General features: G+C 33.6%; 1 pseudogene across 1 annotated transcript; it reads left to right on the top strand.

Moving 5' to 3' along the window:
- Window positions 1–693: 693 nt before the first annotated feature.
- LOC143629451 (cytokinin riboside 5'-monophosphate phosphoribohydrolase LOG5-like) lies at window positions 694–4,293 on the top strand (annotated as a pseudogene). Its single transcript, XR_013152956.1, has 7 exons — window positions 694–1,057; window positions 1,235–1,332; window positions 1,438–1,468; window positions 1,538–1,637; window positions 2,108–2,178; window positions 3,677–3,819; window positions 4,048–4,293. The product of XR_013152956.1 is annotated as a cytokinin riboside 5'-monophosphate phosphoribohydrolase LOG5-like (transcript).
- Window positions 4,294–20,260: the final 15,967 nt, after the last annotated feature.

Here is a 20,260-nt window from a genome sequence, read left to right as displayed (position 1 = left end):
TGATGAAAATGATCTTAACATTTTTCCTACTCATATGGATCACTATCCAATGTTGTATTTAAAAAGGTTTTTAGAGATTTATGAATTGTAAAATTCTGTTTATCATTATTTGTATCTTATTAATCTATAAGACATGTTATTATGTATGTTATTAAATTTAACTTTTTTTGTTATATTTTTATAACAACCCGTGTACCAATGGGCTCTATCATAGTATTAATTATCATACACACTTATATAATTATCTTGTTAGATTATTTTTTTAATGTAATAAAATCGTTGGCAAAGTGATATGTTGAACTCACTTCACCATAAGTTGTCGTTTTTTAAATTAAATTAAGTATTTGATATAAGCTTATCAAAGATCGAATAGTTTTCTTTAACATTGTTTGGAAATTGGAATTACCCCAATACTCAAGTAAGTCTTCCTAAGACGGAATATCAGTCGTTCATGTTGATTTTGACAATCCATGTCTGACTTAACTAGGAACATTATAATGGCGAAAGCCACCATTGTAAGAAATCCACTTTAAATTATGTTTCAAATCTAAGAACTTAAAGATCTTAAGTCTTTATCATCACAATCATGCCATTAAACCATAAGATGAATGGCAACTTTGATCTATTTATTTTGATTCATCAACTTTATCAAATACTCCGTATTCTTTAATAAATAAATAAATAAAATTTCAACTCCAACTCAAATTAGTTTTTGGGACTTAAAAGCAATAAATAAATAAATAATGATTTGACCCTTGGGTATACCTGGCCCAATAAAATTAGAGCCATCGAATTATCGTTATTGGTCCTCCAATACCTTATTATATAAACCAACCCACCTTCCATAATTCTCTTGTTATTCTAAGCACTCACCACTATCAAATTAAAACATTATTCTTCAACGAAATTAATATCCCAAAAATATTGGAACAACAACAAGTACAAGAACATGGAGGAAGTAAGATCAAGATTTAAAAGCGTGTGTGTATTCTGCGGTAGCAGTGCTGGTAAACGAGACTGTTATAGAGATGCCGCTCTTGAGTTAGGCCAAGAACTGGTACGTATGTGCATGATGCCTTAGATGTCGTCAGATGTCGAGATGTTTAGTTAACAATTTATTCTTTTAACTTTTAGTTACTGAACAGTTTATTATTTACAAAGGTTGCTAATTGTTTTATTATTAAAAATATTATTATTAATATTGTATTTATATATGTTCATTTTGTTATTGAAGGTGAAAAGGAAACTGGATCTTGTTTATGGTGGAGGAAGTGCAGGGTTGATGGGAATTGTTTCACAGGAGGTTCACAATGGTGGTGGCCATGTATTAGGGTAAGTAATACATACATAAGTACTAAATTATATTTTGCTTATTTCCTTCAAGCCTTCAATTTCCTTTTTTTTTTTTAAATAACATTCAATTTTATATTTTCTTAGAATTATTCCCAAGACTCTCATGTGCAAAGAGGTATGACTTTATAAATATTTTAATATTGTATATTCTAAAGTAATTTTGATTGATTTAACTAAAATACAGATTACCGGTGAAGCAGTAGGAGAAGTAAAAGCGGTATCTAACATGCATCAAAGGAAAGCTGAGATGGCTCGTCATTCTGATTGTTTTATCGCCTTACCAGGTTCTAGCTCTAGTTCTACTTCTTTTTCAATTAAAAAAAAACTTTGTTTATAAATAATACAATATCTTAGACAGATTAACTCTACGAGACTATGAGTATGTATCATTTTAGCATATTAACTACATAAAAAGTAAGAATAAAAACAAGTGAATAAAAGTTAATGTTACACAAATAAGGAGGGTTTCCTATAACTAAACAATATTGTAACCTGTTATATGGTATATTATGTTTTATTTACATAAGTTTGATACAAATTCTCAGTCGTATAATTAAGTATTTGATCATGTTCGGTTAAGTGGTTAATTACGGATTCAACTGATAAACAAAACCTTCTTCTAACGTTATTTTTACTATAAATACTAAACATATTGTTAAGATAATGTTTGATTTAATATGTCATAGTCATCGGGTTCTTGAATCATGATTAATAATTGATGTTTTATTCTATTTTTGTTATGAAAAACTTGTAGGAGGATATGGAACATTGGAGGAATTATTGGAGGTTATTACGTGGGCCCAACTTGGAATTCATGACAAGCCCGTAAGTAACCAAACCAATCCATAAAAAGAACCTTAAAATAATGAAAAATGATTTGATATATATTAATTAAATTAGAAAATTTAATATATCCTTCAACTAATTTATAACTTGAAAAGAATAAAAATATTCAGCATTGTTATTTCCTTTTTTTAATATCTGGTAATATAATCAATCTATAATATATATAAACGAAGACATAAAAATCCTACGTGTCGCGATGTGGTCGCTCCCCTTTTTTTGGAGTCACTAGATTTGCTTGATTTTTAAATGGAGGCTTCTCATGCATTTGACCCGAATTCATGGGTATGAGTATTACCAAACCCAGATATTCCTTAAACGGGTTATAACATCTCATTAAATTAAAAATTATTCTCACCAATTTATTGATGTAAAAATCCTATAAAATAGGATATAATAAAAATTAATATCTTATTTATTTTAAATATATATATATATTATTTAAATTAAAAAACCAATTTGATAATAAAAAAAATAAACGGGTCTTGGGTCTCATCAAACCATAAGTATATTATTAACTTTCATAAATATTATTTATAATTAAAAACTAATTTTATAGTAAAAAAATAAACGGGTCTTGGGTCTCATCAAAACCATATAGCTTTTAAACCGGGTTATAATATCTCATTTATTTGTGAAACAATTTATTATCAAACCATAAATATATTATTAACTTTCATACAATAAAAAAAATATAAATTCAAAAAATAAATAAATATTAAAACAAACAGTACACACATATATTTATATAAACTTGTTACTAGACTTATAACGCATCGGATAAAAATAGTCACACTAAATCATAACAAAATACGGATATAAAATTCTAAGACATAAAAATCCTAGGTGTCACGATGTGGTCGCTCCCCCTTTTTTAGGAGTCACCAGATTTGCTTGATTTTTAAATGTAGGCTTCTTATGCATTTGACCCGAATTCACGGGTATGGGTCTTATCAAATCCATATATTTCTTAAACGGGTTATAACATCTCATTAAATTAAAAACTGATCTCACCAAATATTTGATATAATAATCCTATAAAGTAGGGATATACTAAAAATTAATATTTGATTTATTTAAAAAAAGATATATATTATTTATAATTAAAAAACCAAATTGTAGTAAAAAAAATAAACGGGTCTTAAGTCTTACCAAACCCAGATAACTTTTAAAATGGGTTATAACATCTTAGTTATTTGTGAAACCTTTTTATCATCATACTCTAAGTATATTATAAAGTTCATTACAATAAATAAAATTAAACCCAAAAAAGTATATAAATATTAAAAACGAGTAATGTAAAACGTCCCCCATAATACGGGAGATAAAAACTAGTATAAAATAAAACAAGAACATAAGGTAAATAAAGGTTCTCTAAATGTGTAGTTAAAGTTTTGTGTAGTTTTTTTTTAATTAGTTTTTATCAAGCTTAAATCATCTTAAATAAATAATTCACATCATAAATTGAACGTCTAAATAGGTGGGCTTATTAAACGTGGATGGTTACCATAACTCATTGCTTACTTCATTGACAAGGCGGTGGATGACGGGTTCATCATGGCAGTACAACGCCATATCATCGTCTCTGCCCCGAGCGCAAAAGATCTTGTACAAAAACTCGAGGTAATACCTTTTTTATATTTTTTAAAGAAAATATTTTATTAAAATTATTTTAAACTACATATAAAAACAAAACTTTGCCTCTTTTATTGCTTGGATTTTATAAAGTTGGAATAGAATTTGAACTCTTATCAATAAGAATAAACATGTGTTGGTAGTATAGTACACGTAATATGAAGTAGAGGGTTGTACGGTACAAGTGATTGATGCATGTAAAGGTGTGGTGTGCAGGATTACGTACCAATGCATGATGGAGTGGTGGCCAAGGCAAGATGGGAGGTTGAACAACTGGAGTTAAATGTATGTATGCATTCTGAGTTAGATAGATAATTAAAATGACATTTTGGGACCTTTTAATTACTTTCATATGTCTCTTTCTTGTATAGTTTCTTGGGGGTGTTTTTAGAAGATTACAAATGTAATTAGCGTGTTCCTTTTTGTAATTATGTTAGAAACATTAGTGAATATGTAATTTTCCAATAATTTTCCAATAAATTTGATCATAAATAACTATGTTTATTTATGTGTTGTATAATTAGTTATTTTTTTTTTGTCTATATTCTACCATGTGAGAGATTCGTAACAAATCAAACCTTGTCAAAAGCATACTTTAAGATAATAAGATATTGATACTCGAAGTTGTGTAACTAGAATGACAAACTATAAAAATTTGGAACAAAATTACAAATAATAGAGTGATGTACAAGTAGGATCTATTTAAGGATATTGTTTTCAAAAACAAAAGAATAAACATGAACTCTAAAGGTGTGATACACCCCAACTCGCACACATATGTGGCGTACTGGCGTGGACGATGAATGCAGTGTGCGTTTTTATGGCATGCTTTGCATGCACTTTTGAGTAGTTACAAGTAAGATAGTGTTTTAAGCATAAAATTGTATTCATATATACATTGTCTTTTGAAATGATAAGAAAACAAAGAACACGTTCACAACATGGAAACCTTTTGTAAACTAGGTTGTTGATTTTCTCTAAATACTATTCCCTAAATAACATGTACGATATAGTACCACATAGTAGTTGTTTTAACGGAATCTCACAATATCACTATATCAATAACATGTTGCCATAAGCCAATACTCTACCTGGGTCCACTATCTCTATAAATAAACATATTTAGAACGTTGTTGTGACTCCATTAAGATTAGCGATTTATTAGGTTAAATTTATTTTGACAACTACACTCAATAAATAATACTGTAAAGTAATAATAATACTTTCCATAAGTAGATTAATATGATTAGATTGCCTACATATTTTTAATGGTCAACCAAACAGAGGTTTGCCTAGATATTTCGTACGAGGTGACCCAATGACCAAAGGTTACCGTAAGATGACCCAACCCAATCGTATGAAGCCTTAAGCACCTCCAAGTTATCTCCAGTTTCATGAAAAACCCACCCGTCTGAAGGCCCACTAGTGGTCCAACTCAGACGCCTTCGAGATCTCCAGTTTCATGAAAAACCCACCCGTCTGAAGGCCCACTAGTGGTCCAACTCAGACGCCTTCGAGATCGAACCGGAGATCATAAAGATCTTAGTCTTCTTTCATTTAGCCACTCATGCCCTCCCCAAAGTGTTGTTAGTGAGAGTCGAACATGGGTCTCCATTGAAGAACTCAGACTTCCTACCACTACACCACATTGGAAAGGACAATTAGATTGCTTACATTGCTCCATTTAAATAATATTCATTTTGTGCATAAGGTTTGTATGTCTAGGGTTTTTTTATTTTATTTTTTGAACGGGTTTGTATGTCTAGTTTAAACGAGGTAGAACTTGTGTATAAAAAAAATCAAAAGATATTGAATATTGTTGATTAAATATTTATACAAGTAAGATGTATGATTATAATCTAAGTAAATAATATGTCCTACTTGTAGTAAAATTATTATAATAAACGATTATTATATGATTAATTTCATATACGATAACCCAATTTTAATGACTTTTTTGTTTTGATTATGATAAAGCTGCTCGAAAATGTTGAATTGGGAAAGTGAAAAAGAAAAGGAAAATTAAGCTACGTTGATTATTGACATGCCAAAAGGGCAAAAATAGTATGCTTATATTTATAAATTAAATAAGAAATGCATATTATTGAATTATCTAATTGTGCGATTCAATTAATATAAGTCGCTTTTATAAAAGAGAAAAGGCTAAAAAGAACAAGGAGTGTTCACCATCAATCCACCGACTCCAAGAATTGTTGGAAACAATCACAACCACATAAGATGAAATATCCCATTCAATTAATTAATATAAGTCGCTTTTATGTTTTTTATGTATACTATAAAACATAAATCCAATATATATATAAATTATTGGAAGCTCATTTCTAAAAAGATTATTAAAAAAAATTAACGGGTCAGTTTTGAAAGAAAATTAAAGTTGAAGGGAGTAATTTAAAAAAGTTTATTTGATTATAATATAATTTTCTTTCAACTTTAATTTTCTTTCAAAATTGACATTTCTTTCAACTATAATTTAACATTTTGAAGGTATAATATTAACTATTTAATTTTTGAATAATTTGCAAGTTTATTTGAATGTCTACAAGACTTCAAGTTAGGAGTTCGAGAGTTTGAAAATGATAAGTTTATGTTTAGTTTGAATAGGATTAATATGATATATTTTAGTTAGAAAAAATGAGTTTACGAGTCATTGTAACTTACAGTAACTTGTAAGTGTGTCATAAATTATAATGACCATAAAAAGTGTATACATGGAGGGAGTAAGTTATTATACAAAGAAAAAATTTATTAAGGTATATGTCAGCATCGTTATAATTAATTTATGTAAGAGGTTACCACAGATCAAACCCGTGACCGTTAAAGAGAGCTGCTATTTAGACATCATTTGATTCTTTAGAAAAGATGTAAAATGTGTATTAAAAGGGTGTATGAATAGCAAAAAGGGTGTCTGAATAAACAGAATGTTGTCAAATAAGATGATAACAACTTGACCGTTACTCTTAAGTCCACTACACCATTTAATAACATTGTTTTTTTATATTGGGCATGCCGCAAGTACGGCCCCCTCGAAGCATGTGTTTGGTGAAAGGTCGTATTTGTTAACCTTTGCAATGGGCTCTTGGAGTTGGACCTGCCCATGGTTGTGTCACCATAGTTAAAACGCAGTAGGCCCCGAACCACCTTTATAAAACACAAACAATGTACAAATTATCAGATGTAATTATAATACTAATGTTCCTGACACAGTAATATGTGTTTATATAGTCATTTAAGTTCTTATTAGTTATCTATAATTTTTTTTATATATCTATAATGAAAATATAAACAAAAACAAACTCTGTTTCCAAAATAAATATATCAAAATTCAATGGTGATGATAGTAGTATTAGAATAGATATTCTAACAAGTAGGTGATGGCCCTAGTAGTAACTTCAAAACCGGCACTTGGATCGTTGACCTAGTGGTAGAGGTTTATGATTCTTGGTGGGGGGTTCCAGATTCTATCCTCGTGCATCGCGTTAGTTTGGGAAAATAGTGTAATTCTAGGAGTAGTGTAGTTTGTCGTTCAAAAAAATAACTTCAAAACCAGTCCATATCAACCAGATTTGATTGGGAACTGAGCCAAGTACCAATTAGCTAGGGATTAGGGATAGTGATGATGAGAAATGGGTTTCAACTGATTATTAGACGATACTTTTCTTTCTAGTTTCAGCGTAGCCTCGTCTTTTGTCGTTCTTGCTCATATATCATTATGGTGTTTCTTTTTATTCTTCTAAAAGTTAACACATCTCTCTATCTACTATGCATATGCATGTATGTGGTACCTTTAGACTATTATGTGTGATCATGGTTAATTGTGGTCAACATAAAAGCAATGTCATTAGTGACCATCAAAGTTTGTTAAAGAATTATTAAGCATAACTAAGTACAGACAGATGCTCTATTCACTTTGTGTTGTCTTCTTACAACTTAGAAAGATAAGAGGCGAGTGTCAATATGAAAACTGGTGTAACATCCCAATTTTTCGTTCGGTTAATGATATAGTAATATATCCTAAGGAGTAGCGGGCTTGGTTAATAGAATTAAAGATGGACCAAAAAGGAAATATGAGCCTTAGGTCCATGGGCTTAAGGGAGTATAACAACCCCTTAAACCATAATCCTTTCCATTTTTATCACTACACCATAGCCTACACCGTGATAAACACACACAAACACTATCCTAAAACCCGAGCCAAAATCCGAAGGTGAAAACCGGAGCTTGTTGGTGCTAGATCGTCGTGAAGAACCAAGACAACATCAATGCTTAACTGTGTCCGTTGTTAGACTCGTTTAAGGTACGTTTAGGATCGGAAATCATTTATTTAGGTTCGGATTCATCTAGAAGTCATAGATCTGGGTTAGTATGGTAAAAACGAATCCAACGAAGCTAAACTTGCTGAAATTGATTACAGTTTGATAGGTTAATTGTTAGTATGAAGAACCCGTAACCTATATGCCCAAATCACATCCCTTAAACATGATTATTTGGACGAACAAAGGGTTAGGGTTTGTAGGCGCTGTAATTCTGAATCCAATGATACCAAAATCGTGATGTTTTGTTAAGAAACGAGGATTTAATTGCAGATCTAAGATTTGGTTGACCAGTTCGTGTTCTTGATAATTTTGACTTTGACCTTAAGTCAAAGTTTGGATAAGAACAGGAGTGATTCGTTATTATTTATCAATTCGTTATACGTTCATAAGGAAGGGGACTAATTCGTGTGATTTAATAACGAATGACCTTTAATTCGTTGTCTGCCCATTCGTTATGTCAAGATAACGAATCAGGTCACGTTGGATAACGAATTATGACAGCGATCGAGGATAGAGAACCAGATAACGAATCAAGTGATTCGTTATTTGCCCAATTCGTCATGACAAGGTAACGAATCAGAGGGCGAATATGATGATGAAAAGTAACGAATTAAACTAACGAATCAGGCATGAATGATAACGAATTAGCCAACAAATTAGGCTTAATTCGTTATAGAGATTTGGTTAGCGAATTAAATAATAGTTTAAAATCCTAATGAAAAATGTGTTAAGACAGCTCGACCCCAGCCAGGGGCTCTGCTCCTTGGACCCTGCTAGGGGCTGCCGCCCCTAGAACCCCGCTGTCAGGGGCGCTGCCCCCGAACCCCCGTTCGTTGAGGGTTGTAAATAGACTAGAAACGCGATATAGATGGTAATAGTTAATTGATATGTGTAATCGTTATACAGTTAACCGTGCCAGCTAAAGAAAGGATAACTACTATCGGTGAACGTAGCAGTATTCAGGTGAGTTTCTAGCCCCACTTTGTTGTTATGTTTTCGGGGCTGTGTGCATACTCGATGTGATAGTTAATACACTTACCTTAAGTGGTAAGTGTATGCTTAGTATGATTTATGTATGATGACTGCTTGACGGTGCGTGAACGATCTTCGGATATTGCATGTACCGCCATGTAGTAGTTAAAGAGATGATTGCTATATATAGTGTAGGAATGATATATGTATGATATGTACATGAACGATCTTCGGATATTGCGTGTACCGTTGAGTTCTGATTACATATATGTATGGTATAATGTATGGATGATACGTGTATGATAAGAGTAAATATAAGGGATAACTAGGTTCAGATAGAAAGGGACTGAGCCCTAATAATACTCAATGCAGAAAGGGACCGGACCCTAATAATATTCGAGGCAGAAAATGGACCGAGCCCTAATAATACTCGAGGCAGTAGGGCGTGATGCTCTTTAAAACATAGAAGTATGTACAGTATGATATAATATAAAAGTACGTGAGTATGTATGAAAGAAAGATAAGTGGATTAAGAATATAGTATGTATCTTCGGAGGCATACGTATATGAAAATAAATGTATGTATTGTATGATGTATGATTAACTAGAACTCACTCAGCGTAGCTGACTTTTAGTATGCACGCAGGTGAATATGTTTATTGTTATGGCGCACGGATGGCACATGGCATGGATTGAATGGCTGACATCTGAAGATGGAAGATAAACGATGATTTACATAAGATGTTGAATATTATGTTTTAACGAAAAGATCAAATGTTTTGTATCAAATGATTAAAGTTAGCATTTCCGCGAAAGTTTTAATAAACTCTGATTTGTAGAACTGTGTTTATGAGTAAATCCGACGTTAAAGTGAGGCACCGGGAACGGGGCCTTACAACAGGTATTCGTTAGCTTGATTAGAAAGTTGTGAAAAGAAGGGGTTACGTGCTCTCACTCAACGTCTACTCTCTTAATCTATTAATTATTTGGAATTCTAAGTTTCTTTCGTTTAGTTTTTCATCCGTACGTAAATAGACTAATACCCCTAATTAATGTTACAGTTTTGTGATTGATTCAATAAGATCATCACCTAGGGTTTCAAGTTTCTTCGTGTGTTCTTTCGATTTAATTCCACTATATCGATGACATAGACTTCGACTCATGATGTTTTTAGGAGTTAAAAAATATATTAGTTATAATGACATCCGATTTTTAAATATTAATCCGTGTACGAACCGAAAACCGGTTCAATGATAGGTCTGCTTCAAAACATTGACCACTAGTCAAAGAACAAAGTTACACGTGGGGTTGAACTTTAGCTGGCATTCGATGTGGACGATTGGCATTTATTGTGTCAATTAGTTATTTTCATTTTTATTCATGGCGTTCATTTGATATTTTTATCATTTTATGGCTTTACATGTCTACTTTTAGTTAAAAGCCCTTATTAACTTATAAATTTTTAAAAGAAGTTTTAAAAAAGATGTTTGAATTAGCTTATATGTTGGAGAAAATCAAAATGACTAAAAATGACACTATTTTTTAAATGAAGTGTAATGGGTTTTGAGGGTTAGAAGGGTGTAATAGGTAAATCAAACCCATTAAGTTAATAAGTTAGAGATTCATGACTTTTCAAAACCCCTTTATTTTGTCTTGCCCATAAGTTAAAACCCATAAGGCCTTATGGTTTGCCAAACACCTTATACACCTTATTAACTTTTCAAAAAAATTATTAGTTGATGAAAATAAGGAATCCCAAACACCCCCTAAAATGTTAAGATAAAAAGGTTCAGAGCCATCATCGATAACCTTAAAATTTTCGGGGGAGGAAAAAGAAACAAGCCCCTATAATTTATATAAATAGAATTACTTTTGGGATTTGAACCTAAAACTTAATTCCGTAGACCAACACTCTATTAATTGCACCAACGAGCCATTTGCCAAGGTTTTCTTTTTTGTAAAAAAACACTTATATATACAAAATATATATATTCAACTTTTTAAATATTCATGGCCCTAAAGAGAGTGGACCCTACCTTGGCAGAATGGACTTTCACATTTCATATAAAGTTGGATGTGTTATGATAGGATAGAATGTGAAATGTGGTTATGAGGGTGAGTTGGAGTGAGATGATGGTCTATTTATTAACTAATGAAACCGAACTTACATAACCAACAAAACTAAAAATTGATTATTCGATCTAGTTTTTTTTTGTTATCCAAAGGTTACGGTTCGTTTTGGCCATGCCTTGTTCCAAAACTTCACCGTGCCGCACCAAAACTAAACGGACTGTTTAACAAACCAAACCTCATCAAACTTGTTTATAATGTTTGTTACTTTTTGCTAAAACATGTTGGTTCCAAATTTATTACTTTGGTCCATTTTTTTTTCTGGACCAAACATTTCAAGCCCAACAGTAAAATCGAAAACTAATTGATAACTAAATAGAATCAAACCCATATGTAAACCCGAACACTTGGTTTTGGTTTGGTTTAAACATATAAACGACCCGTGAATACCCCTACGGCCCTACCTATTACCTTGATCCATACGGCTTATTAAAAAAATGTTACCACTAGTACACGGGCCATGGTATCACGGACTTTCATAATGGTTGTTGACTTCTTTTCATCGTTTCATGGGCGGTTACGGCTGGCCCATGGTCATGTGAGTGCAATAATTCAGTGTGGGTTGGCCCAGTTAGCCCAATTAGTCATTAAACAGTATTTGTCGTTAGTATTATTTAAGTTATTAAAACACACGACACACGTATCTTTGAATATAATTTAAATGGGATAAATATAAAATTTAAAAAACAAAGGATTATTATTATATAGCTGATAACATCAAGCAAGATAACCGTTAGCTAACGGAACTAGAGGAGGGTTAAAGCTTAAAAGTTTATTGACTCTTCAGTCACAAGAATTTGTTGAAATTTGCAACATAAAGGTGAGTATTTTTGAAAAGAGAAAAGTTCACCCAATGGTAACCAAATTTGCAATATAAAGCCACTAAACTTTAATAAAATGTTCTAATCATATAAAATATTTGTTTACTTCATGAAGTTGTTGCTACTCGCCAATGGTCATGTGTGTGCAAGAATTCGCTTAGCCCAACAAGCCCTCTCAATATAAACGGTGCACCGTTAGTTAACTAAGTTATTGACTTAATATTGAAAATCTAACCGGTCATGTCTAGTTTAGGTCGATTAAAATTGTTTAGACTAGTTGGATTCTATGTCACACCCCCTTCTAGGGCCTAGGAGTGCGACCCATAAGTTGGTATCGTGTTTGTAAATAAATCAGAGTTACATTAATTTGCGGAAGACTTATAAAACTATAAGGATCGAAAGTGTAACATTTAGATATATTCAAAAGACGGAATTATAAACATCCTTTTAAGTTAACAAAAGATTATTTGTTTTTGTTTACAAACCACCATGTTAAATTTATACAAAAAGAATCCGAGCCATCGGATATTAGTACTTCGTCATTTCCAAACTCTAACTTTGTTCACCTGCAAAATGTAAGAAAATACGTCAGCAACGAATGCTGGTGAACACGCTGACGCAAAAATATTTCTTTTACTTTATTACCCCTCGAGACTACGCCTGCCTCGGCCCAACGTGGCTTAGGAATAACAAAGTCAAATAACACATTATAAATATGAGCCTCTACGCTAGGTCACCTCAGCAAACACCGCAGCGTTCGACTTAGTTAATTACCTGTAAATATACACATAAGGTCGTACTCCCTGCAGGAGAGCGTCCTACGATCAAGGGTGGTGCGATCATGCCCATTCATCGCATAGTACCACCTATATAAGGATCTAGACATACGTATACCACAACCTGAGGGCTAGGTTTATACCCTTTATTTATAACGGTTTTAGGAACACATAGTTCCTTGTAAACAATTTCAAATAACATGTTTGACTCATTTTAAAATAAGTAAAAGTTTGGGGGCGTATTCACATTGTCTCTTTAGGATCGGCTTCACTCACCGTCCAAGGGTCTTTCCCTTTCTTTATCTCGCACCTATAGTACGAGTATAAATATTTGTTAGTCGGATACACGATCCGGCTTAAGACCTTTAGTCTTATATCTCAATCCTCGATGAACCTTTAGTTCATTTTCTTTTACTTGAAAACCTTTAGTTTAAAAGTAAATTATAAACCTTTAGTTTATATTAAAAACCCGACGTTTCTTCTTCTCCAAGAAACGTATTCCTTTTCTTTTATTATTTAAGAATACTCTTATTCATTAAATAATAATTTCATAACAAATAATATATACATATATAGTTACACACATATATATGTTATCTCAATATTCAATAATCATTTATTCATTTCTTTGTTATGTTTTCTTTTCTTTTCTTTTATCGAGGTATCGAGTATAACCTCGACTTAAGGCTTAAGCCTTTAATATAATATTGAATTATATTGAATTCATCATTACGCCTAACCTTAGTGGCGTATAGAAACTCTAGGGACACGGGCAGCACTCCAACGCCGCTTTACTTTGCTCCACACGCAAATCGAGGAACGCCAAATCTTTAATACTCGTTGACACGCTTTACGAGATTCATCGCCATTATAGCAAACACCTTTGCTTGAATGTGGGTGGCGGGTGGCACAAACTCCAAGGAAACGTTGGTACACAAATGAAGGTTCGGGACACGCTTAACGATGTATTATGGCACACTTATCGAGGTAAAGCTAGAGAGAGAGTAGAGAGAGGTGAGAGCTGAGTTTGGATGATGAAATGTGAACACCCCATGGCTGCTATTTATAGGCGATATTTTGGTCCCCATCGCGGTACGCGATGGGTCCCTGAGCAGACCTATCGCGTACCGCGATATAGGTCTGCTGACGCAGAGGGTAGGTCTGCCACGTGTCGACACGTGGCAGACGCCGCTCCACGTGGCAACACGTGGCGGCAATGTTGCCACGTGGTGACACGTGGCGGCAGACACTGCCACCGTGTGCCACGTGGCACACGTGTCACAATGTGTCAGGTACCCCATCGCGATATGCGATGGGGCACTCCTCTGACTCATCTCGTAGCGCGATGGGTTAGGAAATCAGAATTTTCAATTTAAACCATCAACTTTGGAATTTGACAATTTTAGTCCCTAGACTTTGAAAAGTTGATATTTTGAACTCGAAATTTTCACGTTGTTACATTCTATCATCATATTTTTCTTCCTAATTAACACATGCTCATGCTGAATTGTGTAAATTTATTTAATTCTTAGATACAATAAATATTGTTGCATCAAATCATCAAACACAAGCTGAATTAGTTAGTAATGCTGTTTGGACTCCTACCGAAGCTGGGACACAAGCCCAAGGCATGGATCTGGTTCGAGAAAGGGTGGGAATGGGTCGAGTAAAGTCCCCTGGGGCCGGAAAAATCACAGAGACGTACTGATACAATGCGGACTCCGCCGTGGGAAGAGCCGCTTCTTTCTTGCTTGAAATCAACTACCTGTCTAAGTGCACTAGCTGGTCGACCAATGTGATAGGCGAAGAACTAACTTCTCGTCATGGTCGATCCACGTCCTACCGTAGTGCCCACAGAAGCTCTCCCTTTGACTCAGGGGGCCCTCCACCACTTCGACTGATGCGAACGCGGTTAGTTTGTACCGGTGTAGGTCCCTGAGTGGTGACTTGTCCCCCTTGATGTTGTGGCATTGGATTAGTAAGACAATTTTTTTCATAAACTAACGGCATTTCAACAAGTCAAAGATGCCTTATGTAAATATCTACCATATCCATGTCCACACTTGCATATAGATTTAACAAAAGACACAATGTATATGAGTTTAATAAATGCATATCGAATATGCGTTTCGGCTTCTTTTTCGTCGATTTCGGTTTTTTGTTTCGTTTATGTTTGGTTTTAGTTTTTAGTTTCGTTTTGATCGATTATATTTTTTCATTTTCTTTCAATTCGCTTTGTTTTTTTTCGGTTTTTTTTTCCGTAGATTTTAATTATGGTTTCAATTCATTTCTTGAGTTATTTATTTTTTAATTTTTTAACGAGGACAACGGGGAAAACATTTTATTTTTTTTTTAATTTTTCGTTTATATATTAAGTTATGATTTTTGTTCATTATTTTTTATTAATATACTTTTTTTTGCGTGTGTGTGTGTGTGTGAGGGGGGGGGGGGGGGGGGTTGGGTTATATTAATCAACCCCACCCCACCCCACCAAAAAAATGTCCAAAAAAATAATAACTCAAAATATAAAAGAAAAAACAAAAAAACAAAAATGTTTTCTTCGCCTCCTCATTCTATTTAAAAAAAAAGACTAAAAACTCGTTCCGACCTGGACTTGTTCCAACCCAACCCGTTCTGACCTAGACTCATTCCAACCCAACTCGTTCCGACCCAAACCAAAACAATCCTTTCTAATTGACCCGTTTTGACCCAAACTCATTTCGACCCAACCCATTTGCCACCCTAGTGAAAACATTGATGTTGATGGTGTTGTTCACGCTGCCGTCTTTTGACATCATGTTTTTGAAAAGAAATTGTCTATTTGTGCTAATGTCGGAAGTTAGACTATGAGCAACATGTGTTGTTTTGATCTTATGATCATTCAACACTGCTCTGATACCATGTTGTAAATTGATAATCAGCAGAGATATTGAGACTGAAGTTTTTGTATTAATTTGAATGATTTCTAATGTTAAAATGCATGACTATTTATTTATTTTGATTTTACAATGATAAACAGTGGAAACAAATTAATTTTCGGGCTGTGGAATGGCTGTCAATGAGCTATCATTGTCAAGGAATATAATGAGCAATTCTTGATTTGACTTTCTTTTCTAACACTGTCAAGTCATTATCTGCTGCAAACTGTCAAGTCACTCTCACAGAATATTCTGTGATAGTAAGTCAGTTATATGTTTGTCCAAAAAACCCTGTCTTTCACAATATATAGGTCTAAACACATAGACGTGCCTCAAGTTTCATGTATTTATTAGACATGATGAATCAATATCAAGTTAAACAACTGGAATATTGTGATACTAATGACAGCTGGCCGGCTGATGTATTAACCAAAGAAATCGAAGTTTGTGTACTTTGGATATTGCTTTTGAGTTAGAGGATGTGAATTCAATCCTGCATGAGGAGTGCTTGACCAAATTAGTAAGCTGTAGTTTTATTTGAGTTGTTATTTTGTTAAGTTTTGGTCAGTTTTTTCGTTGCATTTCCCTTTCTTTTGTTTCGTTTTGGTTGGTTTTTTTCGGTTTCGGTGTTTTTGGTCGGTTTTTTGGGTTTCTTTTCGATTTATTCAGTTATTTTTGTTTCGTTATGGTTCAGTTTCGATTTGTAGATGATAGTTCAGGTTAGGGGTGTTCATTGGATCGGATATCAGTTATTCGGGCTGTTTGAATCGGTTTGTTCGGATTTGTAATTTTTTTCCTGGATCTGAAAACTGAACCGATACGAATTCAAATTTCTTTAATTGAACCGATTTCATCCGAATTCAATTCGAATCGGTTCGGTTAAAATCCGAAAAACCCGAATTCATTCTGAAAAACCGAATCTTTATTCTAGAACTCATAAGGATTCTTACATGGGATTGAGTCATTGATGAACATGATGAAAATTGGAATAATTGAGATGGGTTTGGAATTTTCGATGGGCCATTTGATTTATCTACACTTTAAGGTTTTGAAAGAGGAACCTTAGTGGGCTGGACTTGATGAAGTAGACTATCATACTCATAACATAAATAGAAATAAAATAAAATACAAAAACCCACATAACTTAGTTCAGTTTATTCGGTTATCCGAATTCAAAATTTCAGGATCTGAAAACCGATCCAAAAATCGAATTGGAAATTCGGTTCGGTTAATATCCGATCCGAAAATTGAATTCAAGATTCGGATCGGTTTTGTTAGTTACAAATGCGGTTCGATTTACGGTTATTTTCGGTTATTTTGCACACCCTTAGTTTGGGTTACTATTTTGAATTTGATAAATTTTGGATAATTTAGGTATTTTGTTTTGACTCATTATAACCTATAAATAAAAATCACTTATATTTTCCAACTTATCCTAACCTTTTTGAAGAACTTTTTTGATTCGTCTTGACTCATTTCACATTTAAAGTTTATCCATATTGATCCAAAACCACCCAAAATGAAGTTTCTAATTCATGTAACATTTATTAAGGCACATAACTAATAAATAATGTTCTACATGAGTATACAAATCAGGTATCCAAAATAAAGTTTCTAATTCATGTAACGTTTATTATAACAAATAAAAAAGTAAACTTATAAATATGAAAACGGATACTTAAATCTGATATGCGTAGCAACATTAAGAATTTAAGACTTAAAAATAAAAATTCACAGAAAGACCAAAACCCGTAAATGAAGTATCATGAAAGCTAAATGAAGTTGTTATTCAACATATGTTCTTTGTATGAATATATGGTATATAACTCCCAGATTTAATATTTCATCAAGAAGCAAGAAATATTTTTTTAGTACACGTTCAAAAAGCAAGATATATTTTTTAATTTACGTACATAACATTTGTCACAATAAAAAAAAATGTATTCTTAAGAATACACTAATACACCAAGTATAAAAGGTTCCATCCACCGAAGGTGGACGAGTAAAGTACTAGTAAGACTGAATAAGGTGGGTTATATTAGGGATGAGCATGGTACCGGACTGGTCCGATCCCGAAAATTCCTAATTCTTGGTACCGGTACCGGTACCGAAATATTCGGTTCGGTACCGGTATGGTACTGGTACCGGGACGGTACCGGGATTATACCGGTACCGGAGGTAAAAAATCGAGAAATCCCGATACCGTACCGTACCATACCGGTACCGCTACCGTACCAATCCCGAAACTTAAAACTTTGGTACCGATTCGGTACCGACGGTACCAAATCGGTACCGATTTCGGTACCGGTCCCGATTTTGCTCATCCCTAGGTTATATAGGAAAACCACCAGCCATATTAAAGGTTTACAAAACTCATGTCAAAGACATGAAATACGTACAAACGTAAAATCACAAATTTTGTGGGAATACCTGTTGAGGTAGGGTCCATCAATCACTGGTACGACCTTTACTTATTATATTATGTATTGTATTTATTACATTATTATTGTCTACTAACTAAAGCCCAATGGGCTACGGGTTTATGGAGGTAACCCCTAATCGGGCCTGACCAAATAAGTTTAAGGTTTCATGATGGTTGTCATGGGTTCTCTATATAAGAGGTTTTCATCTTTTATTGAAAGGGCATTTGGCCTCCAACATATTTTTGTGTCTGTAAAAAAAGATGAAACTCTTAGCACTCACCTCCACTCTCTCAATTTTCCAGGGCATATCTCGAGCAACCGAATAAGAAATGAAGGTGTGGGCTCGTTCATCTTGAAGCCCGGAGAACATTCATTCTATTCCAAGCTTCAAATATGCTTTCTGGTTGTTTTTGCACGATGCCAAATCAAGAATTACAGATCTGGATTTCAAATTGAAAGTCACATATATGGATTTGAAGGGGTTTCTAAGTTTTCAATTGAAAGGGTCAGATCTATGTTTTGGTTTAACTCCTCAATGGGTTTCTTACATACATCCTCAGATCTGGAATCAACATATGGCTGTAATATACCCTTAAATGTTAAATCAATGAAGAATGACGATACGAGAACCAAATTATTCATTACATTCTCCAATGGCACCTTCACAACAACCCACACTCATCACCGCAACCGAATTTCCGGCGGTTATGTATAGGTTAACTGATTGATTCATATAAGTTAGATGTTATTCAATTTGATCAAGTTTTTTACATAAGTAGCAGATTTTATGTGTTCTACACACTATTAAGTCCAGAACTCCACATAACCGCTTGCACGCCCAAGAGCAGTACCGGAATACCGAATAACAAAACTCAGGTCACAACCATGAAATACTTACAAACGTAGCTGTAGGGTTGGTAATTTATACACGAGACACTAATACGTGACACATACAGGTAACGGGTAAGGCATTAACGGGTTTCATGTACTAAACAGGTAGACACGAATATACCTATTAATTTCCGTGTCTACACAGGTAAAATAATCATTTACCTGTTAAGTACATGTTAAGTACCTTCTTATATTTTTATAATTAATTATATATATAATTATATGTTATCCTAAAGCTTAAATTCTTAAAACATTTTCACTCTTTGTTTTTCAGTCGTCACCACACATGAAATTCCCTCTCCGGCCATTAGCCCCTCTCTGGCCATCGGCTCTCCCTCTGAACTATGGCCATCAGCGCCACCTCTGGACTCCGGCCATCAACCCCACGACCGTTGGTGCTTCTTCAGGTCGTCATAGCTTGCTGCCCCATCGTAACCCTACTAGTAAGTTAGTGAGCTCTTATCGTGTATTATCGTGTTTTGTCATGTATACAAGGTGGTAACATGTTAGTGTTGGTGTTTGGGATAGAGGTACACGATAAGTTTCGTGTTGTGTACATGTATACAAATTTCATGTTCGTGTCTTAGAGTGTACACGATATGCCAGCCCTGCATAGTTGTATAACAAAAAACAAACGGAATAATATTGAAACATGTTTGAGCTTTTGACATTATCTTCATCTTCGAAAGCATTTCTTGAAAAGAAACATAACATCCACAAATTGGGTTATTATCTGTTGGTGTCGAGGCCTCAAACTACACACACAGTAATTCACGTATGTGTAATTTCGGTTTCTAACGCAATGTTTCTTGTGTCAAAACATTAAATAATTCAATTTCAGTAAGCTTTTGAACATACATCAAGTTTAAGAATATATTTTTTCTAACTCGATTCTTGTTATCTACATCAATCGTTTTCCTGTTTTAGCCCATCTCAAATAACGACTTTAAGTTAATTTCAATAATCTTTAATTCCTAGCATCTATAAGTGAACAACAAAGTTAAAGGTGATACTTACAGTTATCAACTTATGGTGTTTATCACAAATTTAATAGTGAAGATGGTCTAAAGCAAGGTCAGAACAAACACTGCATACTTACCAAGTCTATAAAGTATACTCAATGGGATGCGGTATCAATTCACCCTTTTCAACTCGGCTTCATAT

Source organism: Bidens hawaiensis, unplaced genomic scaffold, assembly GCF_021521415.1.
Source record: "Bidens hawaiensis isolate Kalapana, Puna unplaced genomic scaffold, B.hawaiensis_p1.1 tig00000459_1, whole genome shotgun sequence".
NCBI classification, from domain to species: Eukaryota; Viridiplantae; Streptophyta; class Magnoliopsida; order Asterales; family Asteraceae; genus Bidens; species Bidens hawaiensis.
This window is presented reverse-complemented; position numbering and strand designations above follow the sequence as displayed.